Source organism: Geotrypetes seraphini, chromosome 7 (assembly GCF_902459505.1).
Source record: "Geotrypetes seraphini chromosome 7, aGeoSer1.1, whole genome shotgun sequence".
NCBI lineage: Eukaryota > Metazoa > Chordata > Amphibia > Gymnophiona > Dermophiidae > Geotrypetes > Geotrypetes seraphini.
Window position 1 is genome coordinate 37554529 of NC_047090.1, and position 16543 is coordinate 37571071.

General features: G+C 43.2%; 1 protein-coding gene across 1 annotated transcript in view; it reads left to right on the forward strand.

Moving 5' to 3' along the window:
- Positions 1-16543, forward strand: part of PPFIA2 (PTPRF interacting protein alpha 2) — a 447553-nt gene that overhangs the window by 30767 nt on the left and 400243 nt on the right.

The window sequence follows — 16543 nt, forward strand, 5'->3', positions numbered from 1 at the left end:
TCTTTGTTAGGCTTATGAAGATAGAATTGCAATAATCCAGTCTAGAGAGGATGATGGATTGGACGAGAACGGCAAAATGCTTTTGCTGGAAACAGGATCTTACTTTCCTCAGCATGTGTAGGCTGAAAAAGCATTTTTTTACTAGGGAGTTGAGGTGGTCATTGAAGGACAATGAAGAGTCAATGATGATGCCCAGGACCTTGCTGGAGAATTTGAGCTGCAGAGTGGGGCCGGAGGACAGTGGGATTGAGGTGGGTAGCTGAGCTAATTTTGGGCCGAGCCAGAGTAGTTTTGTCTTGAATTCATTCAATTTCATTTGGACGGTGTGGGCCCAAGATTGGAGGTTTGAAATACAAGAGGATATGTTCTCTGAGAGATTAGTAAGGTTCGAGTCGGTCTCGAGGAGGACAAGGATGTCATCAGCATAAGTGTAAATTGTTTCAACGGGGGATAGATGGAAGAGTTTTAGAGAGGACATATAGATGTTGAAAAGGATAGGAGATAGAGGTGAGCCTTGCGGGACTCCACAGATTGGTTTCCAGGGGGAGGATGAGGTGCCATTCATGTTGACAATGTAGGATCGGGAACGAAGGAATTTTGAGAACCATTCAAGGACAGTAGAGGAGATGCCAATCTCGGAGAATATCGGTCACAGGAAATGGCTGCCTTGAGCTCCCGTAGTCTCTTGAGCCATTTTCTGTGAGCGATCTGCACAGAGCAGCAGCGTGGGAAGATCACTCCTGCCTGAAAACCCGCTAGACCACCAGGTAAGACTTAAGGGGGGGGGGCCTTACAGGGCTAAAAAAAAGCCTAATAAATTAGAATTTATTTTTTGGTCAAAAATTGCAAATAACCGAATCCGTAGATACGGAATTCGCGAATACGGAGGAGGAAATATAATCCTAACCTAATTTTTCTATTTTATCGTTAAAAATGATTTATTATAGTCATATAATAAAAACAAGTAACAACTTGTATTGAAAAGTCAAACTACAAAAGAAATGTTTACAAAACTATGCTAAAAAGTAGGCTATGTTGTTTTTAGCGCATTGGCTTCATGCATGGCGAGGCCACTTTGTAGCATGGCTCTGAAATGGCTGCAGTTTGTTTTTTCCCATTAATGGCCACACTCTAATTTTGAAATTAGCATATGGTCTTTAGTGCGTGAGCCCTTCCTGCCATCTATTTTGCAGGTGGTAAGGGCTCCCATGCTAATGGCGCACACCAGTTGACATTGTTGGGGGGAGGTGATACGACATTCCCCGTCTGACTAGGCCCGGAGACAGCTGATGAAGACCGCAGATCCAGCTGATGTGCTATACAGCCATTGGGGAACTTTCCTCTACCTACCTCTCTTCTTCCTCCCGGTCTCCAAGCTGCTATCACTTCTTGGGCTCCTCCTTGGCTTCTGGCCCCTCTCCTGCCTCATCGACTGCATGTCTCTCTCACTACTCCCCACCCCCTCCGGCATCCACACGTCTCTCTGTGACACTTTTTGTTTCAATGATATGAAACAAAATGAAAAGGGTCAAGAAAAGTGTGGAATAACTTGGAAGTTTCATGGCTCCATATCATTCTCTTCTTGGTTGGGCTGAGAACTTTTCAGGGGCTCCTCGTATTTTGATGTCATAATGCCTCATTCCACCCATGCCTAAGAGCCAACCTCATCGGTGATGTTACAATGGCTTGGTTTCCCTATAACGTGGAAGTTTCATGGCTCCACATCATTCTCTTCTTGGCTGGGCTGAGAACTTTTCAGGGGCTCCTCGTATTGTGATGTTATAATGCCTCATTCCACCCATGCCTAAGAGCCAACCTCATCGGTGATGTCACAATGGCTTGGTTTCCCTATAACTTGTAAGTTCATGGCTCCACATCATTCTCTTCTTGGCTGGGCTGAGAACTTTTCAGGGGCCCCTCGTATTGTGATGTCATAATGCCTCATTCCACCCATGCCTAAGAGCCAACCTCATCGGTGATGTCACAAGTTTCAAGTTTATTAATTCTTTTGATTAATCGCTTAATCATAGTTCTAAGCGATGAACAATTTAAAATACATTCAAAGGGAAACAATACAATACAATACAATACAAACTTAGAACAATACAATAAGGTTAAAAATTAACTCATCATATTCATAACATAAGGTAAAAAGGGGTAGTGAAATACAATTTAATATAGGAAAGCAGAACAAAAAAGGAAAGGTACACGAGGGAAAAAAATAAATAAAAGCATATTAATAGAATAAAATCAATGACCTGGGTATTAAGAGATTAAATATCAAAGGCATCTTTAAAAAGAAATGTTTTTAAATTACTTTTGAATCTTCCCAGATCCTGCTCCTTTCGTAAATAAATTGGAAGAGCGTTCCAAGTCTGTGGTGCGGTTACTGAAAAAATAAATTGTCGTCTTGTGTTTATAATCTTAAGTGAAGGGATAGTTAATAAATTTTGTTCATTTGATCTTAAAGCTCTGGCAGGATTATATGGAATTAGGCATTTATATATGAATGCTGGTGTTTTATTGAGAAGAGATTTGAAGGTAAGCAAACAAAGTTTATATGTTATCCTATGGATAACTGGAAGCCAATGTGCATTTTTTAAAAGAGGTGTAACATGATCAAACTTTCGAGAATTGGTAATAAGTTTAATGGAAACATTCTGAATAATCTGAAGGCGTTTAATTTCATTTAATGATATTCCCTTGAAGAGTGCATTACAATAGTTTATTTTAGAGATCACCAAGGAGTGAATTAGAATATTTAATGACGTTGGACATAAGAATTTGGAGATTGAACGAATTTTACGTAATCTATAGAATGTTGTTTTAACGATATTGCTGATGTGATTGTGAAAATTTAATTTGTTATCGAAAATCACCCCTAAAATTTTTATATTATTGACTGATTGTAGGGGGGTGTTTTTTATAGAAATTGGAGTGGGAAGAACGGAACTTTCTTTCCATGGAAATAACATAATATTAGTTTTTTTAATATTGAGTGCCAATTTATTCGTGTTCAGATCCAGTTTCTCATTAATAACTTGGATATCAGATGTTTTATTAGTATATATTGGATGCAGGAGCTGGATATCGTCTGCATATGCATAAATCTGAAATCCCACAGATTGACATAATGTGATTAGAGGAGCCAGAAAAATATTAAATAGTAAAGGAGAGAGAATAGACCCTTGAGGCACCCCGTGAGTGGAAAATGAAGATTTTGATGTTGCATCTTTGAAGAAAACAGTAGATGTACGATCTGTTAGGTACGATTCGAACCAAGAAAGAACTTGGTCTGTAATACCAATGGATTTAAGTCTGTTAAGAAGAAGTTGATGGTCAATTGTGTCGAAAGCCGCAGAAAGATCAATAGAGATTAACAAAGTTGATTGGTGATGATCTAGAAAGTATTGAATGGAGGTAGTCATTCCAATTAATGAAAGTTCGGTGCTATGATGATGTCTAAAACCAATTTGGTTAGGATGCACTACATTAGTCTTTTCCACAAAATCAGAAATTTGATTGAAAACTACCTTTTCTGTCAGTTTTGCCAAAAAGGAAATATTACCAATTGGTCTATAATTAGAATGGCTTGGTTTCCCTATAACTTGGAAGTTTCATGGTTCCACATCATTCTCTTCTTAGTTGGGCTGAAACTTTTCAGGGGCCCCTCGTATTGTGATGTCATAATGCCTCATTCCACCCATGCCTAAGAGCCAACCTCATTGGTGATGTCACAATGGCTTGGTTTCCCTATAACTTGGAAGTTTCATGGCTCCACATCATTCTCTTCTTGGCTGGGATGAGAACTTTTCAGCAGCCCCTTGTAGGGGGTGGAGAAAAAGATAATTAGGGGGAGTGTTTCAAAGTTCTGGGCCCTGTACAGAGAAAATAGAACCAGTGACAAAAATGTCACTAAATGTAGGAACTATTAGATGATTTTGATTAATAGATCTTAGAATTTGTGTAGGAGTAGAAACATCCACTTAGGCGTTAGGCGCCGTTAAGCGCATTGTGATAGGTGCCTGTCTTTTATAGAATCAGATAGGTGGCATCACCCAATTAATTTTTTTTTAAACCAATTATTGAGGATGTAAGGGTATTTTGCCAACTAAGGGCTTCTTTTACTAAGATGCGCTAGCGTTTTTAGTGCACAAAATTACCACGTGCTAAACCGCGCAGTACGCTTCTAGAATAACGCCAGCTCAATGCTGGCATTAAGGTCTAGCGCCCGCAGCAATTTAGCACGCACTATTCTGCGCATTAAGGCCCTAACGCAGCTTAGTAAAAGGAGCCCTAAGTAATAGGTACCCTTTATAAAATCTGCCCCTTATCTGATTAATCACCCTTTTATCAAGCTGGCAATTAGTGTTCTGGCGCTCATAGGAATTCTGTGACCATCGGATCATTTACCGTCCTGGCTCGTGCTAAAAACCGCAAGCGCAGCTTGATTAAAGGGGCCTAACTTTTTACAGATAACACACGCTATTGTGAACATTAGTACACAATTTGGAAAAAAAAAAAAAAAGCCTTACATTGAACTATGTTAAATCTGGGCTCAGCATGCAGGAAAGTCTCGTGTCGAGATGCGTTACGCCCAGATTCTATTTTTATTAATTTATTTTCTTATGTACTGCAAATCAGCAAATCTTAAGCTAGGGGTGTCAAAGTCCCTCCTCGAGGGCCGCAATTCAGTCGGGTTTTCAGGATTTCCTCAATGAATATGCATGAGATCTATTAGCATACAATGAAAGCAGTGCATGCAAATAGATCTCATGCATATCAATTGGGGAAATCCTGAAAACCCTACTGGATTGCGGCCCTCGAGGAGGGACTTTGACAGCCCTTTCCTAAACAGTATACAACAGTGTTTCTCAATACGGTCCTGCAGTACCCCTTTGCATACATTGCCTCCATTATATGCAAATTTCTTTCAAGCATATTCATTGTGGATATCCTGAAAACCTGACTGGCAAGGGGGTACTCCAGGACCAAGTTGAGAAACACTGGTATACAACATGCATACATAGAATAGATATATAATGAAAAATACTACTTTGAGAGTGCTTTCAATTCTTAACTGCTCTCACCTTCAGTTTTGCAACCCCAACCCTATATGTCATGTCTGTCCAAGTTAGATTGTAAGCTCATCTGATCAGGGACCGTCTATTGAATATCAAATGTACAGGGCTGCGTACGCCTTTCAGCGCTACATATGCGATAAATAGTCGTAGTAGTACTTTAATGAAATTACCCTATAACAGTGGTAGGCAATTCCAGTCCTCGAGAGCCTGATCCAGGTCAGGTTTTAAGGATATCCACAATAAATATGCATGAGATGGATTTGCATCTCAAGGAGGCAGTGCATGCAAATCCATCTCATACATATTCATTGTGGATATCCTGAAAACCTGACCTGGCTCCAGCTCTCGAGGACCGGAATTACCTACCCCTGCCCTATAACAACTGAAAATAAAAATGACAAATAACTATGTAAGAAAAAGGAAAATTTTGCTTAGCACTAATACACCAAAGTGCTCTTTAATTTCTAAGAGGCTATTGCTTAAAGCAGGGGTGTCCAGCCTCGGCACTCTTCAGGTCGGGTTTTCGGGATTTCCTACATGAATATGCATGAGATCTATTTGCATACAATGGAAGCCGTGCATGCAAATAGATATGCAAATTCATTGGGGGAATCCTGAAAACCCGACTGGATTGCGGCCCTCGAGGACCGACGTCGGACAACCCAGACTTAAAGGAACCAAGTTTTAGTATAAGCAGGGGTCCCCAAAGTCCCTCCTTGAGGGCCGCAATCCAGTCGGGTTTTCAGGGTTTCCCCAATGAATATGCATTGAAAGCAGTGCATGCACATAGATCTCATGCCTATTCATTGGGGAAATCCTGAAAACCTGACTCTTTGGGGACCCCTGGTTATCAAAATGCATATTAGCTTGAAGCTAATAGAATCCTTTGCTATGGGTTTGCTTTTTTATCTACTTAAGTGGCTCAGGTTGCAAGATCTATTTAAATGGTAATCTCATGTTTTTAATGAGCCTGTAACTCTGATGAGTTTGAAGTAGGCTGTTATATCTGTGTTTAGATATTGTCAAAGTGTCTTTTTAACAACTTCAGGTAATTCAATCTATAGAAAACTACATTATTTAAACTGGCAAGTGGAAAGATGCACATACGTATGGTTTATTCTTTCTGATTAAAGAGGATAAATTATTAATTGGGGTTACATTAAGTTGTGTTATTCTACTGTTAACTCCAGTTAACCCCCAGTTATGTAATGGGTTAAGACAGGTTATTTTACCACTAACTTGTGCTAACTAGGCAATGATAGGGTTACCAGATTTTCCCAAAGGAAAATACGGACCCATGGCCATGCCCACATCCCGCCCCCTAGTCCCACCCCCTTAACTTGTTTGTGCGTCAGGACGGCATCTGCCAATCAATGTGCAGATGCGATGTGATGATATTACGCATGTGCGCAAAATGTCACGCATTGCATCCACGCGTTCGCAGATGCCGTCCTGACGTCGGAAGCTTTTCAAAACCTGGACAGAGTGCCGGGTTTTGAAAAGCCGTCCGGATTTCCCCGGGCATGTCCTCAAAAGGAGGACATGTCCGTGGAAATCCAGAGGTCTGGTAACCCTAGGCAATGAGACCTAGTTACTAATAAGCCATCTTAGCATTGGTAACTTCCCCCTTTGAAAAAAAAAGAACAAAAGAAATGTCTCTGGAAATCATAATCATTGCTATATTCAAGCTATTGTGAAGACAGCTCAGTCCAACTCCTGCAGCAATTCTGTCCTCTCCACTACCCTAGACCAGGCTCTCTCTCTCCTGCGGCCCAGAAAACTCCACCTTCTTAAGACCTCCAGACTAGAGAGTTGCGCGGGGACAGAAATCCAACCCGTCCCCGCCAAAGTCTCACCCATCCCCACCCGTCCCCGTGAGGAATCCCACCCATCCCCACCCGTCCCCGTGAGGAATCCCTCCATCCCCACCCGTCCCCGCGAGGAATCCCCTCCGTCCCCACCTGTCCCCGTGAGGAATCCCGTCCGTCCCCGCCCGTCCCTATAAACTTCAGAAATAGTTATTTCATTTAATTATGCTACTGAATTAAAGGCTCTGGTAGAAACCCATTTACAAATAAGCAAAAAGAATTTATTAATTTGGAAATATTAATTGGGAAGAATACATACTTTGTAAACGGGTTTCTACCAGAGCCTCTTTTGTTTATAAATTTTTATCAACACAGCTAATATACTACTTTATCCTGAAGCAAAAAAAAATAAATAAAAGAAATAGAATTCTTTTCCTACCTTTGTTGCCTGGTTTCTGCTTTCCTCATGTTCTCATTCAGTTCCTTCCATCCACTGTCTCTCTTCCTTCTGCGTCTTCCATTTGCTCTGTTACTGTGCCTCTCCCTTTCTCCCCCCTTCCAAATTGGTCTGGCACCCATCTTCTTCCCTCCGCTCCCCCCATAGTCTGGCATCTCTGTCTTCTTCCCTGCCAGCGTCTTCTCCCCACTCTCTCTTCCCCATTTCCTTTCAGCGTCCTTCTCCCCCCCCATCTTCCCCATGTCCTGTCAGCGTCCTTCTCCCCCCTCTGTCTTCCCCATGTCCTTTAGTGTCTTTCTCCCCCCTCTGTCTTCCCCATGTCCTTTCAGTGTCCTTCTCTCTCTCTGTCTTCCCCATGGCCTTTCAACGTCCTTCTCCACCCCCCACCCCCGTCTTCCCCATGGCCTTTCAGCGTCCTTCTCCATCCCCCCCAGTCTTCCCCATGTCCTTTCAGCATCCTTCTCCACCCCTTTGTCTTCCCCATGTGCTTTCAGTGTCTTCCCCCCTGTCTTCCCCATGTGCTTTCAGTGTCTTTCCCCCCCCCCCGTCTTCCCCATGGCCTTTCAGCATCCTTCTCCACCCCTTTGTCTTCCCCAGTGCTTTCAGCGTCCTTCTCCCCCTCCTTCTCTCCCGCCCCGGGTGCAGCACAGCCGGCCAGGTCCCATTACTTTTGTGGCGCTTTCCCGACCGACCGACCGACAACAGCCCCGGTCTGACAAACCTCCCTGCCCTTAACCGCGAATCTAAATTTCCTTCTTACAGCTGCTGTAAGAAGGTAATTTAGATTCGCGGTTAAGGGCAGGGAGGTTTGTCGGACCAGGGCTGTTGTCGGTCGGGAAAGCGCCACAAAAGTAAGGGGACCTGGCCGGCTGTGCTGCACCCGGGGCGGGGCGGACCGCCCCCCTCCCTTGGTAGCCACTCGAGCCGCGAGGCTACTCCTCCTTACCTACCCTGCCTGCAGCACAGAGCCGAACGGAAGTCTTCCCGACGTCAGCGCTGACGTCGGGAAGACTTCCGTTCAGCTCTGTGCTGCAAGCAGAGCAGGTAGGGAGAAAAGCCACGCGACTTAGTACATCCAGCCCCGCAGGAACCCCGCGACCCTCGGAGGCGTCCCCACGGGATCCCCGCGACCCTAGGCGGCGTCCCCATGGGATTCCCGCGACCCTAGGGGGTGTCCCCAAGGGATCCCCGTGACCCGAAGGGGGAACCCGCGGGTCCCGCGGGATTCCCGTCGTCCCCGTTCCCGTGCAGCTCTCTACTCCAGACTCCAGGAAACAGTGAGAAAAGCAGACACTGGAACCCCTCAGGTTTTCCCCAATACAACAACATAGACTAGGTCATCCTGCTTTAGCCAATGCCGAAAAGCATCATTCGGTGAATAAGCGGAATCGGATGGGGGGAATACAGGTCTGGCTGTAAAGCATAACATTGACGGCATCTCCAAAACTCAGAGGAAGCAGCAGTCTGCAGCCCAGGCCGCTGCTGGTGTCAAAACCGTTGCTGGCACACTTCCTCCCCCCTCTCCCAACAGCAAAGGGTCAACAGCACCCAGAACACAAGGAAGGACAATGGCCAAGAGCTCTCACTTTGCCTCCTTCATTTCAGGCTCCAGCATAAAAGTGACTCAAGATGACATTTCTGCAAGTTTTAATAAACCAACAAACCCTTCCCTTGGTCAGCCACCCTGGGGGGGATTCCTTCAATTGGTGCCACGGCGTCGTCATTGCCCACACCAAAGTCCTGATCCATAGTGTGCAGAACCAAATGAACATAGGTTATGTAGGCAAGACCAAAAGCCTGCAGGAGCTGTTCGGAGCTGATGGTAGCCCTGACCTTGTGCTCGGTCCACACCGCCCACTTGAATTTGTGGACCGCTACAAGTTTGACACTAGGTTGAAAGGCTGGGGATGGGAGTATGGAGTAGGCTGTGAAAGTCTGCCCATGCCAAGATCCCACTACCTAGAAAGCAGCGTATGTTTTGAACTGCCAACATGATGAACTCATCCATTTTGAATATCAGACACCTACAGGAAGAAACTGCAAGCTTACGTTTAAGGTGTATGGTCTTCATCATAAGGCGTATGGGGGATGGACTTAAAGATCTCAATATGTATACTTTGGAGGAAAGGCGGGAGATATGATAGAGACTTGTAAACACCTATGTGATGTAAATGTGCATGAGTCAAGTCTCTTGTATTAGAACAGAAGCTCTGGAATGAGAGGGCATAGGATGAAGTTAAGAGGTGATAGGCTCAGGAGTAATCTAAGGAAATACGGTTTTACAGAAAGGGTGATAGATGCGTGGAACAGTCTCCCGGAAGAGATGGTGGAGAATGAGACTGTAAAAGTCCAAAAGGAAACTTCAGAAAATGTACAAGAAGCAGGAATTTATCCAATAAAAGTCATACAAATGTGTAATAACATCTCATAAAAACATGTGTAATAACATCAATAAAAGTAATAAAAATAATCAGAATTGTATCCAACGACTGGTTCTTGTTGTAGACTGTGTCTGAATTCAAGAAAGAGTGGGATAGGACGTTGGATCTCATAGAGCAGGGGTTCCCAAACCTGTCCTGGGGGACCCCCAGCCAGTCAGGTTTTCAAGATATCCCTAATGAATATGCATGCGAGAAATTTGCATACCTGTCACTTCCATTATATGCAAATCTCTCTCATGCATATTCATTAGGGATATCTTGAAAACCTGACTGGCTGGGGGTCCCCCAGGACAGGTTTGGGAACCACTGTCATAGAGCAATGGTTCCCAACCCGGTTCTGGAGGACCACTAGGCCAGTCGGGTTATCAGGATAGCCCTAATGAATATGGGTGAGCGAGATCTGCATATAATGCAGGTGCCAGGCACGCAAATCTGCTCCATGCATATTCATTAGGGTTATCCTGAAAACCCGACTGGCCTGGTGGTCCTCCAGAACAGGGTTGGGAACCAGTGTCCGTAGAGAGAGGAAGAGATAATGTTTACTGCGGATGGGCAGACTGGATGGTCCATTTGGCCTTTATCTGCCGTCATGTTTCTTTGTTCTTTGTCTCTGTTTGATTTATTATGTATGTTCTCTTGTGAACTGCCATGAACTTTGGATTGTGCGGTATAGAACTGTATAAATCAATCAATCACTGATTAGGTTGGCTCTCAGACATTAGTGGGATGAGGCATTATGATATCACACTACCAGTTTTGGTTACGAGACATTGAAACTCTTTACACTAAGGAGGGGAGTTATTAATGTGGGCTACTTTACCACTAGATTGTCCTGTTACAATGCAGGTCCTATTTTGTGAATGAGACTTTGGGGGGGGGGGAGGGGAGATTTCATCAAAGGGTGCTAAGCATGTTGGCACGTGCAATCTCTCTTGCTATAGATGCCCAGCGTGCCTCAAGGTAGGTGTCCACTCCAAGGCGCCTACCAGAGAGCAGGCATGGTTGGGGTGGATTCTGAGTGGATCTTGGGCGTGTTTTGACTCGGGTGCCAGTAGGCGCTTAAGTTAGATGCACTCATTTAGGCCATGAAAACCCTGGCATAGTGTGCAGTGCACTTAAGTTTTCAACACCTACCAGAACCTAAGACCACTTTAGGCATCACTGGACATGATTCTGTACATGGCATCTAATTTATGACTGACACTTGCACTCCTTGGAGCCTAGATGTTAGGTGCCATTATAGAATCACGGCCTTAGCTCCGATCTTTTTCTGGAACCTAATTTTGAGCACCATTCATAGAATTTCCCTCATAATTATGAGGGGGTGCTGTAAAGTTCTCAGCCCAACCAACCACCTTCCTAAATTCTGAGCGTTATTTTGCCACTGTAGCTGAAAAGAATGCTATCTTATGTTGTTAAGGGCCAATTTGCAGAAACAAAATTCTATGTTTTTGACGTTGTTTCAGATCATTGATTGAACCATATCCACATCATTCTCTTCTTGGTTGGGCTGAGAACTTTTAGCATCCCCTTGTAGTGTGAAGAGTTTCAGTGTCTGGTAACCAGAGCTGAGACTGTGATGTCATAATGCCTCATTCCACCAATAAGAACCAACTCATCAGCGTTGTCATAATGGCTTGATTGTCCTCTACTTGGCTCACTTTTATTACATATGAGATGGTGCTGAAAATTTCTCAGCCCAACCAACCACCTTCCTAAATTCTGATCATTATTTTGCCACTGTAGCTGAAAAGAGTGTTATTTTATTTTGTTAAGTGCCAGATCATTGATTGAACCGTATCCACGTCATTCTCTTCTTGGTTGGGATGAGAACTTTTCAGCACTCCCTCGTAGTAAACAGACCTTGTTTACAATAATGGGACAATGTGAATAATATATACTTTATTAAACTTATGATTAGACTGAAAGTCCCCAGATTGTGGCAGGGTGAGATAGGGAATGGGAAAATTAATTCTCTACCCTTAAACCACCAATGAACAACACCAGCTTTAAAATATGTAATTCAAATAAACTTCTAATTGTTTTAAAGTTTTTTCAATATATTTTTTTTTAATTTGTAGACAAGCATTTACTTTTTGTTAAATTTTGAGGGCAATTTATCTGCTAAGAACTTCATTAGAAAAACTGCTGTTTATACTAATGTTTCATTTATATAAAATGTAAGAGAAAACTCTTCAGTGGCCCTTTTGACTCAACCAGGGTGGCTGTTAGTAACAGTAAGTTCTGTGCTGTTATTTAGCAATGGAAAATGCAGTACTGACTTAATTATCCACCCACATTTGAATATTTATACACTGGCATATACTGAAGTGTCGTAGTCAATAGAATCCTTCTAATTGTCAACAATGATTTTTTTTTTTTTTTAATTTAGTCCTTGATTCTCTGATTTAAAGTTTCTCTGATTAAAGAAGTCTCTGATTACAGAAGTAAGGCCCGGATTCTTTAGTTAAAAAATGTTATTTTTTTGCTGTGGAAACTTCGGACTATTAGATCTTATTTCAATTTTAATGCCTTTAGGCTTCTGGTACAATCGTTAGTCCTAAATACTTTAGATTATTTTAATATGATCTATTTAGCTTCATGCAAAAAGAACATCAAAAGGATGCAAATCATTCAGAACACAGCTGTCCGATTTGATATTTAATTTGAAAAAATTTGCTCATGTGTCGGAACATTGTCGGAGTCTACATTGGTTGCAAATTGAAGCACCAGGATTATTCAGATTTGGTTGTATTTGTTATGAGACATTGCATGGTCTGGTACGTACCTACTTCATTGATCACTTTAACCCCTTCTTTTACTAACGCGTAGCACGGGTTTTAGTTCCGGCAGCGGCAGTAACTGCTCCGACGCACGTAGGATTTCAGTGAGCGTTGGAGCTACCGGCGCTAAAACACACGCTAAGGTCAGTTTGTTAACAGAAAGCACTTTACTTGTGAATCCAGACTATTTGCTTTCCCTTCGATTAAAGGTTGTTTGCACAAACGATTTTCTAATAGATTCCTCGCCTATCAGGCGGCCTTGTGGGATAAGAGCTTTGGTAATTTGATTTTAAGTTCTAACTCCTATCTAGTTTTTAGGAAATTGATAAAAGCTTGTCTTTTTGACAAATTTCTTAAATAATCGAATTGTAATTCACTGCAAATGCACAGTATTTTAGTATTGTATTTATTAGAAATATAATCCACTATTGATAACACTTTATTCCATACGAGCAGGTGCAATATGGGCCCGACACAGTCCGTGTTTCATCATAAAAAGCCTTCCTCAAGGATCCATACAAAACCACCGATGATAAAAGCAAGAACTGGATAAATGAAAAAAACAAAACAAACAAATTGCAAACAGCAAAATATTTGACACTAGGCACAACCTGCATTCAGTGTCAAATATTTTGCCATTTGAAATTTGTTTTTTTCATTTATCCAATACTTGCTTTTATCATTGGCGCTTCCATATGGACCCTCGAGGAAGGCTTTTTATGTCGAAACACGGACCGTGTCTGGTCTGTATTGCACCTACTTGTATGGAATAAAGTGTTATCAATAGTGGATTATATTTCTAACAAATCATCTGACCATGGAACATCAAGTCCACAGTTTCTCTTCTTGTTTTGGAATTCTATAAAAGGTGCCAGTATCGGCAGCCACTGATCACATGTCAATCGCACACCAGCGTCGTTTATAGAATTGAAGATAGTTTTTTTTTTATTTGTTTTTTTTTTAATACAGGCGCCTTAAAAGTAGGCCAGCATTTTAAAGGACTATATTTAAGGTACCGGTCTCACACCTATGAAGGCACATAGGGATGTTTACGGATGCCTAAGGACACCTAAGGCCACTTCTGGCGCAAACCATGTCCCTGCCGGGCCTTAGGCATCTGTAGGTGTCCCTATGTGCCTCCATAGGCATGAGCCCAGCACCTTAGATCAGCGCCTTTAATTGTTTTTAGAAATGTGTCCCCTGATTGGTCGGTTTTGGTGTCTAACACTGCCTAACTGCAGTGCGTCCTTTACAGAATTTCGGCTTGAGTGTCTCTTCTAGGGATATGCATTTATTTGATATGGCACATGAAATGTCAATGCCATTTCCGTGTCTTTTTCCTAAAGGGTGTAATACACACTTAGCCTATTAGGGAGAATTCATCAACAGGTACTAAGTGATTTAGCACGCGTTAAATGTGTTAGCATGAGCTAATGATTAGCTTGCACTAAACATTAAGAAGCCCATAGGAATGTAGGGCTGGATTCACTAAGCAAACTGATTGTGTACCGATTGGGTTGGGAGCCCTTTGCGACCCGATTTCCCTCCAACCCGATTCACTAATCTGTGTCCCGATCATCCTACGATCCGTGCATGGAAATGAGGGGGAACAGCATCCAAATGATGGCAGGCAGCGATTCACAAACCAAAACCCTGCAACACCGACTGGGCTGGCCGATCACAAACAAGCGACTGCTGAGGACCAGTCGCTCAGGTCCTATCCGACTGCCCTGCCTTCTGCCACCCTGCTGTCTGCCCTGAGCTCCTGCTTTCAGCCCCTACTCTCCTGCCTGCCCCGATCTCTTGCCTGCCCCAAACTCCTGCAGCTTCGACTCTCCCGCCTGTCCTGAATCTCCTGCTGCCCCGACTCTCCCACCCTTCCCCGCAGTGCAAGCCAGTGGTTTTAACTCGCAGGATTAAAGCGGGTTAAAACCACAGGCTTGCAAAAAAAAAAAAAAAAAGTTTTGCTACTGAGAGCATGCGCAGACCATCTACAAGCAAGGAAGATCAAGTTTTCAAGTTTCAAGTTTATTTAGTATTTTGATTACCTCACATAGTCCAAATCCAATGCGAATTACACAAGTTCCAAAATTATAAAAAAAACATTATAAAACTAACAGACATAATATTCATTACCAATACAATATTATATGTAAGGGGGGGAAAGGGTAAAAACAATAAACGTAAATACAATTTTTTTTAAAAAAAATTAAGATGGTCTATGTATGCTCAAGGATCGCTCTCTAGGGATCCATACGTTGGGTGGGGGGAGGGGGGGGGGCATTTCAATGATCATCCCCATTTGCATGCAGGCCTTTATTGAATTCGTTGGCCTGCATGCAATCGGACACAGAATCAGGGGTTAGTGAATCTTGCCCGTAATGGGTATCTTAGTGTTTAGTGTGTGCTAACACAGTTAGTGTATGCTCAATTGCTTAGCACCTGTTGATGAATTCCCCCTTAGCATTCTAACTCATGCATTATCTATTTTTTAAACTTTTTTTTATAGCAGAAGTGTGTCATCGGTGGAAAATGTGTGTGGACAATTTAACCAGCTGGGGCGTTTATAATTAGTGCATGCTTATCTGGCTAATGCTGAGTTAATGTGAGAGCACTTAGGACCGTAATCTCTAACCGGCGCCGTTGGCAGCCGCCTTAAAAGTAGCAGCCGATTGCATGTCAATCACGTGACTGCGCCAACTAGAGAATCGTGCCTCCGGCAAAGGTAGGCATCGGAAATGTAGGCCAGGGTTTCCAGGCTTACGTTTCCGGCGTCTACTTTTGATGTGAATCACGCCTCCGAAGGCATTTTACGGCACCTAACACCACTTCTGGTGTTAGCCATGCCTACGGTGGCTCGAGGCATCATAAAGCGCCTACAGAATAGAGGTTCCAGAGCTGAATTTTTAGGCACCAGTAGGCGTCTTGAAACTCGGCTTAAAACGTCGCTTAAACAGCATTTTTCACTGAGCTTGGCCTAAAAAACCAACATCGTTTAGAGAATCTGGCCCTTACTGCCTCCTGTGCTAACATTTTTACAGGTTACATGCACTACCGCAAGCATTAATGCACAACTTGAAAAAAAATATTCAAAAATGCCTTAAATTTCGCTGCATTGATCTGGGTTTAGCAAGTGGGAAAGTCAAATTTTAATGACCTTTAGCAAACGAGCCCCTTCATTCGAAAACAAGCAAAACCAAAAACACGCCCAATTTTGTGTTTTTTAAGTGTGTCTTCTGTAATGTGCAGTCTTCTGAATGAGTGTACTTGCAACAATGTTCCAATGACAACCTATGGAATCCCCCCCCCCCACGCGCACACAAAATTAACATTCCTGGAAATGACAGGAAGCAACGCAAAACAAAAATGGTATGACTGCATATCCCTAGTCTTTTCTTGACCCTCCAGTGTCCTCCTAATTCTTTAGGCTTCCAGCTTGGTCAGAATCAGTGTTGGGATCCTAGTGCCCTCAGCCTTCATTTGTAACGACCTCCATGTTTTTCCCTTATTCTGCATTTCTTCTTCTCCACTGTGCATATTCTGGTTATCAAAGCTACTGTCTTCAGCGGGGTCTCTTCAGCAAGTTCCCTTTGATTGCCTGTAGTTAGGGGCCCATACTCCAGCCATTAGGCTTCACAATTGAGCAATGGCCACAGTTTCCTTTCCTGCCCATTGGCAGCTGTGAATGTTGCCTCTATAACAACCCCAGTCCTGACCAATATAAGGAGCAGAAGACCCGACGTTCGCATTGAACTGAGGGACCTGCCTCATCATTCACTCTCATCCTGCTCCTTCCCTCCCCTCTTTGTCCTTTGGTGTTTCTCGCCCCTTCCCATTCCATCCATCCCTTCTTACTCCAACTCATCTTTTCGGGCTTCTCTCAATGTGGGCCAGTCTTTGCTGGTGTGGTCTAAGGACTTGGGGCTTCCCCCACCCCCCAGCACTTTCTTCAGCATGTCACTCCCACAAT